General features: G+C 37.1%; 1 long non-coding RNA gene across 1 annotated transcript in view; it reads left to right on the top strand.

The window, feature by feature from the left end:
* The window catches only part of LOC144311903 (uncharacterized), a 30,636-nt gene extending 20,821 nt beyond the window's left edge, over positions 1 to 9,815 (top strand). Inside the window, exons 8-11 of the long non-coding RNA XR_013377388.1 lie at positions 1,447 to 1,846; positions 4,097 to 4,300; positions 5,060 to 5,143; positions 7,889 to 9,815. This is a non-coding gene — a long non-coding RNA (uncharacterized LOC144311903). The remainder of the gene's footprint in view (positions 1 to 1,446; positions 1,847 to 4,096; positions 4,301 to 5,059; positions 5,144 to 7,888) is intronic.
* Positions 9,816 to 12,952: the final 3,137 nt, after the last annotated feature.

Below are 12,952 nucleotides of genomic sequence, written 5' to 3'. Positions count from 1 at the left end.
CCCAGGGTGGTTCAGAAAGCAGTCCCCAAAGCACCAAACATTTATCATCTCCTTCCTTAGCAAGTAAGAGCCAGGAAAAAAACCCAAAGACCTGTTATTCCCCACTCTAATGAGCATCCAGAACAGCCCAGTGTTTCCACAGGAGGGAGCAATTAAACAGAATGAGTGGCAAGAAGACATTTCAAAAGTCAGATGGAAGACTTGGAGGGTCTCCATTATCAGTCAGTAGACAGCAATTAGGGAGAGGCTGGAATTCCAAACTAAGGCAAAGCAATTGTTAGGCAGGCAAGGCACAGGAACAAGGAACAGATGCTATTTTCTCTGATTGACTATTCCTTCCTACAGCCTCCAAATGATCTTTAAAATGGGTGAAATAGGGGCGAAAGGCACATCTTTTGGTCTCTTCAACCCAAGACAGTTAGAGAGGTCAACAAACTATGACATTATAGCCAGTTGTCATAGAAGGAATTCCAGAGCCAGAGCCACGTCTCCTGGGCTAGAATTCAGAATCTACCATTTAGTGGAGATTTCAAGAGTCTCAAGTTGGCAACTTCCGGACCAAAATTAGCCCAAAAGCATACACTACTTAAATCACATAAAATTTTCAAAAAACAGTTTGCCTTAGAGGCCAGCATTTAAATCTTAGGAAATTTCACATACTAATCTGGTTTTCTTTCTTTTTTTTTCTTTAATTTTTTTTAAAAATTTATTTGTGATAGTCACAGAGAGAGAGAGAGGGAATGAGGCAGAGACACAGGCAGAGGGAGAAGCAGGCTCCATGCACCGGGAGCCCAACGTGGGATTCGATCCCAGGTCTCCAGGATCGCGCCCTGGGCCAAAGGCAGGCGCCAAACTGCTGCGCCACCATACTCTGGTTTCTCTTCAGATCGTATAAATCTTTCGCCTTTTACTAATCTAGTTTTCTAGCTTCTCCTGGGAGTGATTGTGTGGAACTGAGCATGGTCTCCCATGTCCTCTTTTCCCCCTTGCATGTTCCTCATCACTCCTGTTGTTCTTCGACAGTATGTCAAGGTCATTTACATTTATTGTGCTTGCACTGGGCTTTTTTCCTTCATAGTTCAGAAGCATTCTTTATCTTCTTACTTTTAATATCATATGGAGAAATGAAAGACCAAAAGAAAGAGCTTCATTTTTTATACCTGACTCATTTATATGCTTTGCTAATGCCCTGTGGGCATTAGAGGTTATATCCCCATGTAGTAATTGCTTGCATTATTAACACTCTATATGTGTCAGGGGTCTTTTAGTTAACACCCTGGACAAAGTACCTAGCTACTATATAGTACTATTATTATCTTCACTTTATAAAGAAACCATGGTGCTATGACTGTGACCAAGGTCACAGGTATTGTCAACTAGGGCTCAAACCCAGGTATTCTGGCTCCAGAATCTAGCTAGAATCTCCTGTATATGCTTCTATTACAGGAACCCAACTGGAGAACCAAGAAACAAACACAATGAACACTGGACATATATCCCCGCCATATGAAAAGAGCGCGGCTCCTCCTCACCATGGGACCATTAGACACCCAACATTATTTACAAGTCTATGAGGAACAAGGTGCCCTTAGGTTTATATGATAGAAGAAAAATACAGGTAATAAGGTGCATTTTTCCTAAGTTATACCTGTCCTGTTATTAATGCTGTATTATTTATTTATATTTTATTATTCTCACTTTCCCAATTTTTATATAATGAACTTTTAGTATCAGAAAAAAATGTTACATTCCTGAAAATATTGTTGTTTCTGTATTTCAGAAGATTAATTCCTCCATGCCTCTCCATCATGAGTGAGCTAGAGAGTGACTAGCAAATGGTATAAAGGTACCTACCTGCAATCTTCTGCAAAAGTTGTTTAGATCCCATGATATTATTATTTTTTTTCCTTTTGGAGACAAATGTTTTGAAAGGATGAACCACAAGTAAGACTTAGATTAGTAATATAGAAGGCTAAAACCCAGAATTATGGTAATGACTACCTGAAAAATTCATTTATCTCTGGGTATGTAATTACCCTGGCTTCTTTCTCCAGCACAAATAATTGGGACCAACCAGTATGTCTATAAGTGAATAAAGAAAAACACTTTTCTCAGGGCACCTGGAAGTTCATTCGAGTGTCTGACTCTTAATATCAGCTCAGGCCCTAATCTCAGGGTAGTGGGATCAAGCCTGTGACTGGCTCCATGTTTAGCATGGAGTCTGCTTAGGACTCTCTCTACCTCTCCTTCTGCCCCTTCCCCTCCTCATGCATTCTCACTTTCTATGAATAAAATATTAAAAAGAAAAAAAAAACTTTCTCTAGATATATGGGAGCTAGTACCTATTTATTTCCAGCTCTGCTTCCTGGGAAATGACTTCTCTACTCATTCTGGTACAAGGTCCCATCTCAGAAGTTTCTCAAGTAACCCAGAAATGGCCATGCTATTCTTTCCATACTATACCATTTGCTCCATCCTCCCCCAAATTTTGCCCCATGATAATATACTTTATGTTGAAAGTTTGATTCCTTATTGCCAAGCCTTACATCTATTAAATATATAATAAATATATGTGTGAAGGAGAAAAAGAGGAAAAGGTTGGTTGTGCTTTGTGACATGAGAAAACTTTCCCCACATGTCTTTGCTTTTAATGAGGGTGATCATTTTAGGGTGGGTAGTTTCAGGATGGCAACTAGAAAAGAGGCCAGAAGGTCCTGGATTTTAATATAAAAATATCAGACAATGTTTAATTATTGAAAGTGTTTGGAATTGATTTTTCCTAATGCAGATAAAATCATGCTACCTTACAGGAGGTTATAAAAGAAATAGAAACCAGAATGGTCAAATGGAAGATGTGGACATACCTGATCCTGAATTGGGGCAAATTAAGTAATATCATTTTGGAAAATTATGAAGAAAAGGAGGAAAAAAGAAATGAGTTAGAGGGAATTTAAATACACTTATACTGGTAAAAGTGTATAGGAAAATAAAAACAGAAGGAAGAAAACCATACACCCACCTTTGGAGACCAACAATATTTGACTTAAAACTTCTTCCATGAAGCCTTCCCAGACCACACATTTAGATTATACCTGTCTTCTGCACTTTCACAGAAATTTTTTAACTGCTATAGTACCTCTATTATATGCACTTTTCTCTCTACCATTAGCTTGTAAGCTCTATGATTCTGTTGTAAAATTTATATCTTCAAAAGTGACATATGCCACAAACTGAGAGATTAAAAAAGATTGAAGATCTAAGCTACTGCTTCTGAGAACTGCTGGGTTGAAGGAAACAGCAAAATTATCTAGTCCAGATGTCCAAGCAAATCTTAAATGCTCACCTGGCAGGGTCATGTAGGAGGGCAACCATGCACAGGAAGAGGGCTGCTTTGGAGGATGCTGATCTTCTAACTGTGCATCATCTCACAGCTATGTCTTGCTCTGCTAGCAGGACCCTTGTCTGCAGAAGGCTATTGACTATCACTCCAACCTTGTCATGCATTCTTTTCCCCCTCACATATTAAACTCTAGAAACCTGGCCTTTGTTCTGCTTCTCTTACACTCCAGGGTTATTTCTACCACAGCACATTTCACTGTGCAGTTCCCTTTGCCTGGAGAGCATATTCCCAGATCTTTGCACATTAGTTCTATTTCTAATTCATATTTCAACTTCAGGGTTACTTTCTCTCTGAGGACACACCTTACCATCCTACAAAATTAGCTCTCCTTCCAAGGTTTCCTGCTTTACCTCACTGTTCTTATCTTTATAGCATTCATCACTACCGGGAATTACCTTTTTTAATCTGTTCACTCATTACTCTTTTTTTTTCCTGCTTTTCCACTGAATGTAAGCTTCAGGAGAGCTTGTTCTATTCCTGGCTAGTGTTCAAACTAGTGCCTGGAACACAAGGCACTCAATAAAGTTTTATCAACAATGAGTGGAAGAGGGAAATGTGTTTATTGAACATCTACCACGTGGCTGGCACTGTATTAAGTACTTTCAAATATATTTTATTTTATTTTATTTTATTTTATTTTATTTTATTTTATTTTATTTATTTTATTATTTTATTATTTTATTTTATTTGCCATAGGTTTTGAAGAAGGCATTACTAATCCCCAGTTTGCAAGTAGAAAAAAAACCTGGAGAGATGGAGTAACTTGTCCAGGGTACACAGCAAGTGGGAAGAAGAATACAAAAAATGCAGCAGATCTACCAAGTCAATACAGCTCCAAAGTCCATGTTTATTTCATTTCATCAGACAGTTTTAATGTACATCAACCTCTTTTTCAACAAAGTGAGCAGCGTATTCTGCGACTCCCGAGTCTGACCTTTTGAAAGTATCTTGCTGACAGTTAGAATCAATACTTTTGCGTGTCAAGCTCTAATTTTTGCCACCAATCTGACATATTATTCCCATGTACCTCTGCCTCCTTTGATCCAAGCCAAAGACTGTCATATTCCATTTGAGAGAGAACAGAATTCAGAATGAAGGTTGTTACCATTAATTCCCTACTGCAGTCAGGAGTCTGCCATCTAGATTTGGAAGACTCATGCCTTCAATTGGAATTTTTAAAAATGCAAAAAATAGCTTCCCTTCTTTGGGCAGTTTGACATTTCTAAAGTCGTCTTTTTCATGATCATGTCAGTCAGATGCTATTCTTCTGTTGTATTCTGTTATAGTGCTTCACGTGGCCTACACAGTCCAGCATGATCTGGTTGTTGTCCACGTCTCCACCTCAACTCCTGCCACTTCCCCTCTCACATATTTCAGCAGTGCATTCCTATTTTATTTTCGGTTAGTGCTCCATGATCTCTAATACCTTCATGTCAAAATATCCTCCAACTATAACTTCATCTGATTTAATTGCTCTTTAAGATGTTTTTTCCTAAATGTGGCTCTCTCTGTCAAGTATTCCCTGATCATCCACATTCTGCTGGCTGACTTTGGTATCTCTTGATCTATGATTAGTGTACCTTCTCCATAATACAGTATAATATCTCCATAATAACTACACTGTATTTTAATGAATACTTGTATTTTTCTCTCTACTAGATTACTGGCAATCTGAGGCAGTGTCTTATGAAAGAAGTAGCAGCAGAAAGACGTGATATTTATGCAGTTCATATGAAGTGCGAGGTATTGTATCAGACACTTTACATATATTATCTCTTCTAATGCAGGCAATAATTAGTGTTAGTGTATACTGAACATATTATTTGTTCATTTGAGCATATTGTTTTGGACACTTAACATTGATTTCTCACAAAAGTATGTTATATATATCATTATTCCAATTCCATGGGTGAAAAACTAAAGGTCAGAGATGATAAATGGCTTACTCAAGGCCCAGAACTTTAGCAAATAGCAGAGCAACAATTCAAATCCAAAGGGAATACTCATTCTTTATTAGGCCACATACCTATGGAAATGCTGTTTATGTCAATATCTGTTGAACCAGTGAATTTATTTATATTTACTAAGCCTGATATTTGAGGTCATCTATAAGCTAGTGTTATCACCTACTCAATTCAAATATCCAAAGACTCTTCCAGCAATCCAAAATAATCTTTTTATACTCCCCAGCTCATCCTGTTCATCCCTTCACACTTGGCACACCCAATTTGAAGGATGGCACTTTTCTTCCCTGACTATACAAATAGGCCCCCAAATCCCAGGTTTATCTTAGAACTTAAGTTAGAGAAGTCTAGACAACTTCTAACTTCAAGATCACTATCTGTATGGTAAATCTTGGTACATCTTTAGCATGCAATCAAGCAATAGATTGTATAGGAAGAAATCGGTGCTTACAGTTCAGCTTTAGAGCCCAACTGCCTTAGTTCAAGTACCAGGTCTACCTTTCACTGGCTACATGAGTTTGGGTCAGTGCTTGTTTCAATTTCCTTATCTGTGAATTGAGGATAACAAGAATACATAACCTCACAGACTTGCTTTAAGAATTAAGTCAGAAAATTCACTTCTGTCATTAGCATAGCTTCCGCTTCATTTTAAGGACTCAATACTTTATATTATCATCTAATTAGACAAGAGATTATCAATACTAAAAGGAACTAAGTCCTTGATTTAGAAACAGGGAAACAGACCAGGAACAGTATAGCTATTGATTCAAAGTCATACTGTTTAACTAAGAATCACATACAAGTAAGTCTTCATGACTTCCAACTGCAAACAATTATTTATTAGCTGTTTATACCCAACAAGTATGTGAAGCTTCAAGGTATGAACACTTAATCTTCTTTTATATTCTTCACTGTTCCTAACCAAGTGTCATTAAAAATTCTCTAAGTAATGGACTGAAGAGTTTCTGGAAGAGCGTAATTTTTAGTTAAGCCTTAACATGCAACGGTATATTTTCCTGCCATTGCGTCAGCTTCTTTTGAGATGGAGACTAGAGCTACATAGTAGCAGCAGTATATTCAGAAAGGAGGAGAAAGGAGGAGGAAATGAGGAAAGAGAGGCCCATTATGAATAATCCTAGAAATAGAATCACCAGACTTGCAAATTCCAAGCATCTGGGGAAGGAATCAGACTTGTTATAGGAAATGGCTATTTACTGAGGGATGGAGGGACTTTGTTTCCCTAATCCAGAGCCTTCTACGCCTTATGTTTCTAGGTTTCAAAGAAAATGCAAATTGGGAAGAGAATAAAATCATTTATTTTTGTCAAAATATCTCATCTAATCCAAGACAAACTTTTCCCAGACTTACAGACCATGGTGAACAGTTTCCTCTCTAAAGTCCAATGACACAGGATCTGAAGAATCCCTCAGAATTGTATAATCCAAATTTGTAGCTCTTATTTTATGGTACTGCCATAACCAAAGTTAGGAAGAAGTGAAGTTTACCATCCTATACCTGTGCATCATTTCTACTTTTCTCCCACTATTTGTCATCCCTACAAGGGCTCTCATGTCATATGCCACCCTGTGGCCCAAAGCTTCACCAGAAGACTGTATTCTACCCTAGTCAGTTTGCCAGAGCCCAACATTCATTATTTTCCCTCAAAATTCTGATTCTCTTAATGTGAGAATGATAACCATACTGTGAGATTCTTGACAGTAGGGCCTTGTCTTATGCATATGTTTCTCCTAAAATAGCAAGAAGAATGCATATAGTAGAAAATCAATACATATTCGGTAGGTATGTAGATGGACAGAAAAATGAACAAATTCACTAAATGTGAGAAAGGAAGAATCTATACAAACTAATTTATGTTATAGTCAATAGAGTAGCTCTTTCATTTGTCCTTTCATTTTAGTAGGATTTTTTTCTCCCTAAATGCAATTCTGCTAGAGAAGATGATAGCGCAAGTATCTTTTTTCCTCATTTCTTTTAGAAATACTCTTTAAACAGCCACATATTTCACATATTTGGTAAGGATCGGATGTATGATGTGCAAGTATCTGACTGTTGTCTTCTAACACGTAAATTGGGAATGGGTATTAGGACCCAGTCTAATTTTGATGAGCTTGTGTTATCCCCCTGCCATTCCCAATGGATACATTAACACAGAAAATAAATAATAATAATATAATTCCAAATGTTAAGGACTGAGGAGAAAAGCCTAGTCAGGTAAGAAAGAGAACTTGAGTTCAAAATATCTGATGCAGAACAGGCTTTTACCAGAGTCAATAGAGTAAGCATTATAGGAGAAATTAGAATTGAAAACTTTTTGGGAAAAAAAAAAAAGAGATATATTAGTATTAAAAGGATTGCAATGGGAGGATGCAGACTGATACAAAGGAACTTTGTATCCTAAATGTGAAGACTTGAATTTGAATTCTGTTTCAATGAATAATTAATTGTTCTAGAGCCATGGGGCATTCATTTCATCACTCTAAATCTTTTACGTCCTCTACAAAAGGAGGAAGCCAACTGCAAAGTGCTGGAATTGTTCATTTTAATGAGAAGGAAGCATCATTCCCACTAAAGAAACATGATTACTAGAGATGATAATCAGAACCCAGTGTGAATAGTCATTCTTTCTTCTGCCACCACAGAGGGGAGAACCAGGGGACCAGGTAAACTCCTTCCTTGCAGCTCAGACCAGGCCTGCTTTCATCAATTCTCTGCTGCCCTTGGGATTTTTCAATACCCCGAGTTTTGAGGAGACCAGTGATTCACCCTTTTTCTACAGCCAGCCGACAGATCACACAGTGACCGTGGCTTTGAGGTGACATGAGCAGTTGTTCAAAGTCGAGCTGTTTCAATTTATCTCTTCCTTTTCAATTTAAGCTTCTTTCCAAAGGAGCTATAAACTATTCTAGTTGAAGCTATTTCCTTTCATCACGGCTCCCTCAGATGAAAGACAAGGCAAACATCATCCAGTAGGACAATGGTATTTGGGTGCTTTCCTTGCTTTCTTGTTGCCAAAGAATGATCAAATTCTGATCTGAAGACCATTTGACAAGACACTTCAGGTTGGCCTCTTATGGTCTTAATATTTATGTCGTAAAAATCTCTGGAACAGCATTATTCAATAGAAATATAATGTTAAGTCACAAATGTGAACCTCATATTAAATTTTCTAGAATCCACATGACAAGAGTAAGAAAAGACGGGTGAAATTAATTAGCATATTACATTTAATACAATATATACACAATATTATCAATCAAAATGCAATCAATATGAAATTATTTGTGAGATTTTTTTCCCTAAGTCTACAAAATCAATGTGTATTTCATACAGCATATCTCAATTCAGACTAGCTATTATTCAAATGTTCAGTAGATGCATGTAGCTAGTGGTTGCTGTTTTGGATGGTGCAGTTCTAGGCCTTGGCTGCCTTTGCTTGTTCAATATGTATCTTTACCAATAGAGTATAAAGAGGCTTTTTCCAGGAGTAATAAAACATTAACACAGAACGGGCTATCAAAAAATGCTGTGTTGAAGATGAAAACACATGTTAATAATTTGTTTTAAAACACCATGATTTCTTAAATTATTTAGGAGGAGAGGTTGGGAAGTAATGCTGGAAAGGGATTGTCCTACAAAGGAATGAAGAGAAGAGTCCATGATAGAGATGATGATTCTAAATGTAAATAATAATTTCTTAAGTATATGTGATCTAATAGGATAGGTAGATGTTTCCAGAGATCTTTATATGTCACTATGTAATCCCCAAATAAGAGAAAACAATTAGTATATTTTATAGAAATCTAAGGGACAAATTCTATCTCTTGAAAGTTGAAACACTATAAAGATTGCTAATGTTCATGGTTAGAATGAAGGGGAAAGGAGCCTACACTCTCCATATGATACTGGAGGTAAAACTGATATAATATTTATGACAAAAACTTGTCAAATATCCTTAAAACTTCTTTCAACACCATCATTTTAATTCCATTTAGTGGGGAAATTACTAGACAAGGAAATAAAAATGAACATAAAGGATGCCTGAGATTACTGAAAACTTGGGAACATTTAAGTAGCCACTAAGAAAGTGATAATTAAACATATTGTAGATATGCACATATACACTGAATAGAATATTATGCAGCCATTAAAATGTCAATGTAATTTTATATTTATTGAAATATATATGTTTATTATTAAATGGAAAAAGTCAGGTTTTGGAACAATATGTAAAAGACATCATTTAAAATACACACAAGTGGGGATACTTAAATTCTGTTTTGTACTTTTGGGGAAATAACCTTATTTTAATGAGCATACAATCTTTAATCAAAACAAACAATAAATCTCTGTATTTTGAAAAAAGCACTATATCCTGGGAACTTTCTGAATAACAAAAAGAAAAAAAAATAAAGATAAAAGAGGATAGGCTGTAGTGGTTAGGAAAGCCTTCTTTAATGAGAAGAGCAATGACATAAGAGAATATAAGGAGAATATTTTTCATCAAAAGTACATTTTTCTATAACCCATTTATCTCTAAAGTGATTTAGCTGCAAGTCCTTGATCTTCCTTAACTTGAAATGTAGGAGAAAAAAGCCACATCAAAGCCACAGCCCAAAATGGGCTGTAAAATGAGTTCCTATTGGGCAAGTTTAAAGATTACAACCTTCACCTGGCCATGCACTCAAGTTTACCTGGGGGAAGAATAAAAGTGTTGAACTGGGAAATAAAATAATAGCAGAGCAATTAAAACATAAAAGCAGCTCAGAGAAAGGTCAACTGAGGATGTGTCATACAAAGGACAAAACACTGGTTAAGTTCTTTCGATGGGGAGAAACAGAACACCAGTCGTCTCTTGGCTCTCTGAGAAGGACCCAGTCTTACTGTACTTTCTCTGTAGCATGAATTGTGCCCCATCTCTCCTTTTTTACCCCTTCTCACTTTATATGATCTGCTCCCTTGTGAACTCCCTCAATAGTCTCACACCAGCTTGAATCTCTCCCACTCACTCCCTTCTAGGTGCTGTCCTTCCTTAATTCCAAGCCATCAAAGGCTCCCCAGGCTTTCTGGATAGCCCAGAGGCTACAAACGTGTGGCCAACAAGTCACACCCTTAAATGTTTGGGGTTGTCCTTGTTGTTATTTTGTTTCATATAATGGTTAAAAAATGATTTAGTTGGCCACTCTTAAAATGTACACTATTTCACATCAAGCCACAGACCTTCGGCTCCTGATTAATTACACACTGAGCAACACTGAGCTCACATCCATGGGATACAAAATATCCTAGAACCAAATTCCACCTGCCCATTATCAATGAGAGTAGAGTCCTTGATGATTTGCTTCTGGCTCACCTTCTCTTCCCTTTCTCTCTTCCTCCCTTTGTTTTCTTCACCCATTTATATTACCTACTCTGTCACTGCAGGGACAGAATCTAACAGCCTTTCATGGTGTAACTTAGGGCACTTTCCAACAAAGCCTAGCCTACTTTCCTAGAATTATTTCCCATTTCACTCCTTCTTCCACTGATCTCTTCTCTGGGTACCCTCATGTGTTTTTCTCTTCTCCAAGCCCCATATCCTGCTTTCCTATCTTAAAGACAATACTTAAGTATTATGTATAAATTTTCTATTGTCTCCTCTGACTTTTCCCACCCACCTGCAAGTCAACTCTTCCTTCTCTAGATTTGGTTAGAAATTAGCATTCATATCTTCCACTTGGAAATCACGAATTACCATATGCTCACTTTCTGACACTCAGTAAGTCCTTTCCCAGTAACTCCACATTCTCCAGAGAACAGAGTATAATGCTCAAAAAAATTTTTGATTGATTGATCGATAGACAAATTGGGCAATCTCTGTCTACCTTTTTCATCTAGACTAGTTTCAGCCACATATCAACCATAAGGCAGAGAACAGTCAAACACAGAAAGCACAATCTTGATGATGGATGGGTTGACTGGACAGTTGCCAGAAAGTCACTAAAGTGACACCCCGTAAATAGCTTCCTAATGCAAGAAAGATTGCTTTGATAATTGCCAAAGCTCTTTTCAAATAAATGAGTGCTATGATTACAAAAGAGTTTTGCTTATTACATTTTCCCATTGAACCTATAAAACAGAGCTTAGTTCCGGGGCCAATTTGTAATTTTAAGTTTTTTTCAAGCTCCTTTGCTTGCTGAAGAGTATTTCTCATGACTTGTGCTTTCAACAGAGACAGGCTCTTTCCCTGAGAAACAGACACATCAATTTTATCTTGTACACATCAGTGGTAAGTAAAGCCTTTGTAGTTCTGATTTGTATCTCAGTGATCACGTGTTATCCATTGAACTTCACTAAACTATACTCTGCTTGTTCACCTGGTAACTAGGGTTTATACACCTGGTATCTGGATCATTCCTTGCTAGGCTCTGAGTCCAGGAAAAGGAAACCTAGGTTAAAATATAGGATCAGAGAGAGGTTAACTAATTAATTTTCCTTGGACATAATTAGCAAGAGGCATCCCCTGGGCTAAAATTCAGTCCCATTCTTTCTTAAAAGTACTTCTACTGCATTATAATGTCAAAAGACTCTGGAGGTTATTAAGTAAGCCACTCATACCAACTTTAACCAGGAATTTTCTGAAATATCTAATATTTGCATCAATTCTAGGATAGCCTACTTCAGAAGTCAGCAACTTAAAGTACATGGGTCAAATCTGGCCCGCCACTTTTTTTTAATAAGTAAAATTTTATTGGTACACAGCCATGCTCATTAGCTATATTATATATTAGCAATTTCCAAAAAAAGTAGAGTTGCTTATCATCTTGGTTAAATGAATGAATTATGAATTTTTCCAAAGGCAGATAACTCCCTTTACAAAGCATCAAGCCCCACCTGATAAATGAGTGAATGAACAAATGAATGAATGAATAAATAAACTCCTTTAAGAATTAACTTGGAGTACATAGCTCTGGAGCAATTGATGCTGGTCTTACCAAGGTCACAGAGTTGGAAATTAAATCCAAGAACTTGGAGTTTTGGTGGGAGTTTCTACTCTTTAGGCTAACTCAGTTGCTGTTTTAGTGATTAAATGTGAAGCCTTTGGCATCCAGACTATTTTATCTACTCATCTTTGGTTTACTATGAACCTTAGTGGGAAGGTGTGATCAAATGCAAGCCTGAGGACCTAGTGAATCACATGGATTTGATGCCTGTGCAGAAACATGGCCACACATCACTCCCCAGAGACTACTTCTAGTGGTCCTTGCCCATCTTGGAGGCTTCTGCTCCTCTCATTCTCATTGAACTGATAATGAAGGAACAGTGAAAAAAGGTTGACAGCTCTCTGACCTTTAGTTAATTGAACAACAGATCCTGCAGCTTCCAGAAGCATCAGGAAAAGGAAATGAAAGAGATACATCACACCAATAAACATTTTCTGATCTAACCATCAAGTAAGTCGTATATGTGACTATGGAATTATTTGGGGTGGGGATAAAAGAAATAGATGCAGCATCCAATAAGAGTGGTTTAAAATTTTACATTTGTACCAGAGAGGGTTATGACACACCACATTAAGACTATTATAACT

Source organism: Canis aureus, chromosome 4 (assembly GCF_053574225.1).
Source record: "Canis aureus isolate CA01 chromosome 4, VMU_Caureus_v.1.0, whole genome shotgun sequence".
Lineage (NCBI taxonomy): Eukaryota > Metazoa > Chordata > Mammalia > Carnivora > Canidae > Canis > Canis aureus.
The sequence above is the reverse complement of the archived record's forward strand: the minus strand, read 5'-3'. Positions and strand labels throughout refer to the sequence as shown.